The following is a 5,327-nucleotide window of genomic DNA, read 5'->3' as shown; positions in this document are numbered from 1 at the left end:
GCTTTTGAAGACATGTATATCACAGATATATGTACTTACTACATTCGACGTGACAACAGCATATCCGCCATCGCGGATTGGGAGAAGAAAATCATTCTCTTCTCATTTCAGGTCGTGGCTCTTCTCATTTCAGGTTGTGTAGGAGTGAATGAGTGATAACACGCCGTGATATAACTGGAATACTGTTCATGCAAAACAGCTTAAAACCCAACTCGCTCACTTTCGTCACCACTCGCCCTTTTCCGTAACCTGCAAGAAGACTCGTCCCCCCTATCGATGAATGTTATGTGCGATAATACGACAAACCAATCGGAATGCGCGTATGATTACAAGTTCTTCGTCAAAGAATCCCTCAGAAATAATATTGGTGTTGTCGAAGTATTGCTGAAGATGCTGTCCGTACGTACTGTTGTTGGTGCTGTATTGATTTGTTGTTATTGATGTAGGTGTTGTTCGCAAACCTTTCTTGCCTTACTTAATGTATTGTCAAGTACTTAACATGTTATAAGCTACGTTACTCCATCACCTGGGGCTGTGCGGTTGTCTAGTGGTTAAAGCGTCAATAGGCACAATGTGTTAAGCCCATTTCTGGTGTCCCCCACGGTGAGTGAGCGAGTCATTCGTGACCAACTCGTGTTATTCCGGGACAAGCCGAATAGCGACTCGTGGCCATTTTTGCGACTGGGTTCCCTCTTAGCGCAAAAGCGCATGCCTAAAACAATTGTCCACTCGTTGCGTCAACTGGTTCACATATATTTCCTATATATTATATATATTTCAGATGCAATTTAAAGGACATCGGGGCATGCGGAATTATACAGTATGATTGAACACATTTAACTGTGCCTAGGGTATATTTTTAGATGCAAGACATATGTAAAATCAAAAATTATTTCTGAGGAATACTTTAACGAAGAACTTGAAATCATACGCGCATTCCGATTGGTTTGTCGTATTTTCGCACACAACATTCATCGATAGGGGGACGACTCTTCTTGCAGGTTACGGAAAGGGGCGAGTGTTGACGAATGGCCACATTTGGTATGACTGTATCGGGAAATTAGAAACACATTCCGATGATGATGAATACGTATTGAGAAAGTTTCACGCGTACAAGTTATCGGAAAAAATGGAACTATTATCGCGAAATAGCAACTTAAACGTCATGCAGGGTATATTATCTACAGAGGCCAATGGAGAAAAATATAGTGTGTGATAATTTGAACAAAATGTATCAAAAGAGGTAAAAAATACTTTGAAATTGTAGGTAAATAACATGAGTTTCATGTGCTTGTTCAAAAGGCGTTTCTGGTGCTGAATTTCCCGTGCTTCTTGAGAAGGCTTATCGATGAGGGACTGGAAGCCGGTCTTTACTACATCGACAACGGAATCTAGCTCTGATAGAGAAGTATATGTCAATCCCCATGACCTATCTGGTACAACAGAAGGAAGTGTTTAGAGACGACTGCGAGCTCTTCGAGAACCCACGAAACCAACCAAAATATTTGACAGAAATATGACTCACAAACATCAGGTCTTCTTTCCTGAATGGTTCAACGTTGATGCAATCAATAACATGAATGATTGAGTTGTTTTTAAGGACGTTTTGAACTTCCAGTTACATGTATATCACGGCGTGTCTGCTTAACGAGGGGGAAAGCCCGAAGTTATGCATGTCTCAGATGTTTATCAATTGTTGAAACACACGAGCAAGGGTATGGTGATGACAAACCTAGAAACATAATCGGGACGACCTGGGATTCGAACCCACGAACATAGGTTTCTCGCGTCCCAAGGGACTCAACTCTGCAGTGATTTGCTGCGGCTTAGACTATTGTTCCGCACATTCCCCCGATTAAAGTAAGAAATAATTGTGCTACCATAACGAAAAACTAATATTTTGAATTGACAACATGATACGTATCGAATACGCCTCTGATTATATACTTGTGTGGTAGGGGCGGTCTGATAGCCTAGTGGTTAAAGCGTTCGCTCGTCACGCCGAAGTCCCAGGTTCGATTCCCGACATGGGTACAATGTGTGAAGCCCATTTCTGGTGTCCCCCGCCGTGATATTGCTGGAATATTGCTAAAAGCGGCGTAAAATCAAAATCACACACCCACTCACACTAGTGTGGTTAATATGGCTTTTTAATTTTTTCTTTTAATTTCATTTCAGCATTTTACATATATCTTTTACATGTTATTGCTTGTTAGTCAGCTATAACCCAGTGTATCTGTCCTGTATAACCTAGCGCCAGGCTAACACCTTTTTTTAAACTGCATACTTTGATTACACTGCATACTCTCTCAGCTCATGAACTGACAGAACTGCTCAGACCAGCAAAGAATATAGTTGTTATTTAAATCAGGTGAGTTAAATAGCTATAATCTCTATTTTGTGTTGTATTGAAATAAAATACTAGGTATAAAGTGTCATATTAAGTAAACTAAATGTATGTAATCTAATTTAAATGTTGGTTACGTCTGTTTTTTTAAAATCTGCATAAGGTAAGCTAAACAACCATAATTTATCACTCAAAGATATTCTATCACTTCAAAGAATTTACGTGTGTAAGTGTTGTTTTACTTCTAGAATGCTTTAAAAAGCTTTGTAATGTAAAGATTCAGATGTGATACATGCGAATCACTGAAAAATGTGTTTGTTGCTGTGTTCAATATATTGAATGTTAAATAGTGTTTTTAGTTAATGTATTATTTATGCAGATCGACCAATGTGGTGTTGCCATAAGTGTGGCAGTGGGAAGTCACACTCTTCTGTAAGCGTTCTAGAATTATTTTGTGTACTTTCTATGCAGCCAATGTAAAAGTCAAGGAGTTATCCCCCTTGGATGTCAGTATTGTATATGTTTCTAACTGTGTATTTTCTGGTATATGCGTTGAGGACACAGCCTATCTAGTATTTTAATGGATCACTGATATGTAATACTTATTTGTGATAAGCCTATGCTATGTATATGTATGTTGCAATAATTATAATGTTGTACCTATTATTTATTATGTAATTATACTCTTCAAAAAGGAAACGCAACACGGATATTTTTGCCCATAAAAACAAAATTAGCGGAAAATGAAGAGGTTTAATGTGTTATAGTGTCAGTGATAAATTTCCAGATCAAAATGATCATAACAAGGACACGCAAACCCTTAGTCGGGAAACACGTACGATTCGGAAAAACGGACCTCATGCATTAACAAACGGGCAGTGAAGCTGCACGCACTCAACTTGAAGCAGCACTATTGGCGGCATTAAAGTGCAGCTTTTGTTATTGCCTGGCATCTGCGTCAATCGAACAGTGACAGTTCAAAAACATGATAAGATTAACAGAAGTGCAAAGAAACAACGTCATAGGCCGTTTGAATGCAGGGGAATCCTGATCAGCTGTAGCCAGGGTTTTCAATGTAGCGCCCAGCACCATCACAAGGCTATGGGATAGGTTTCAACAACATGGGTCAACTAGTGATCGGCTAAGGTCGAGACGACCAAGAGTTACCACCCCGCCCAAGATCGCTACATACGACTGCGCCACCTACGCGAAAGGACGATCACAGCCACCTCAGTATCAACCGCGTCCCAAATACAGAATCTCCGACCAGACCGTACGAAACCGTTCATGGACAGCAGGTCTACGAGCAAGACGTCCTGTTCGACGCGTCATATTGAGTCGGGAACATCGTCAACACCGACTGCATTGGTATCGTTAACACAGGGTATGGCTTCAACTGCGATGGAGAGATGTCTGGTTCAGCGACGAATCAATATTACTCCTCCGTCGAGGGGATGGAAGAACACGGGTCTACAGACATCGGGGAGAACGTTACGCCGGAAACTGCGTACAGGAAGTGGACATGTTTTGTTGGGGTAGCGTCATGATTTTGGCGGCTATCTTTCATCATGGCAGGATAGGTTTGGTCCATATCTAGGGCAATCTTACGGCTCAACGAAATTCTCCTACCATACATCCTCCCAATTGCACCCAACGGCAACGATGTATTCCAGCAGGACAACGCTCGACCGCATAAATCACGGATCACAAGAGCCTGTTTTCACAACAATAACGTCGATGTTCTCCCCTGGCCCTCCAGATCTCCGGGTTTGAACCCGACAGAACACCTGTGGGATGAATTGGATAGACGGCTACACCGACGCCAGATGTTGCAGCAGTTGGCTTTTGCGTTGCATGCCGAGTGGGCTACCACTCCCCAGGATGTGATTAGCATACTCGTTTCCTCCATGGGCGGGAGATGCCAGGCTGCTATCGATTCCAATGGGGGCAAACGCGTTATTGATGATGGCTGACCTTTACCTTGGACTTTTGCTTTGCACCGATAACTGAGATGACTACAATCACCAAGTGTGCTCCCCACAACATTTTGGCTCAATATCTGGTACGTTTCCTCGTATGAATGTGTTTTACTACGTTACACAAATCTGACTTTGTGTTCCTTTTTTGAAGAGTATACACTCTTAAAAAAACCGCACAGGTAGTATGTGGTTCATTGAACCTGACTACACAAAAGATCCGGAATATAAATTGGTAAAACATCAACGCCTTGACCTGGCCGTCGAGATCTCCAAATCTCAACCCAGATGAACACCTCTGGGATGAACTCGATCGGCGTGTACGTCAACGTCAGAAATACGCCGCAGACACTCCCACAACTGGCCAACGCGTTACAAGCAGAATGGCGTAGAATTCCGCAGGACAGAATTCGTACACTTATCTAGTCAGTGCCGAGGAGATGCAGAGCCGTGATTGCTGCCCGGGGCGGTCACACGAGATACTGAGTTCAGCGCAACCTTGTGGCCTTATGTGACATGACAGTGAACAGTTTTCAATGCCTTTGTACAACAACAACATGTGACTAACGAGCTCCAAAAAAATAATCATATTTATATCTATGATAAATTAAAGATATCGACCTTATTAGGTACAAGAAATTTACTAAAAATCTACCTGTGCGTTTCTTTTTTGAAGAGTGTATGTGTTTTAGGGTGTCTATGATATTTAATCTAGTAATAGTAAAGATCTCAACCCCATGAAGTGTGTTTGTTCACTCTATGTGTTTCTTCACCGGGTTGCCTACAGCATTGATTCTCAATCAACTTTTTCTTAAGAATACCTTCGAATGGGTATTTCAATTATTGATGCCTCTGTGGCTCAGAAGTAACGTTGTGGTTGTATACATGCAACGTATCAATGATACAGCGTAGTTTTATGACAGTAGTGTTCGCCAACCAAGCTACCAAGCGTATCACACCGCTCGGCAACCAACGACCAACTGCAAAATAACTGTACAAGTAAA

The sequence above is a fragment of the Haliotis cracherodii genome, unplaced genomic scaffold (genome assembly GCF_022045235.1).
Source record: "Haliotis cracherodii isolate W230 unplaced genomic scaffold, xgHalCrac1.p SCAF_39, whole genome shotgun sequence".
NCBI lineage: Eukaryota > Metazoa > Mollusca > Gastropoda > Lepetellida > Haliotidae > Haliotis > Haliotis cracherodii.
Note: the sequence above shows the minus strand (reverse complement) of the source record.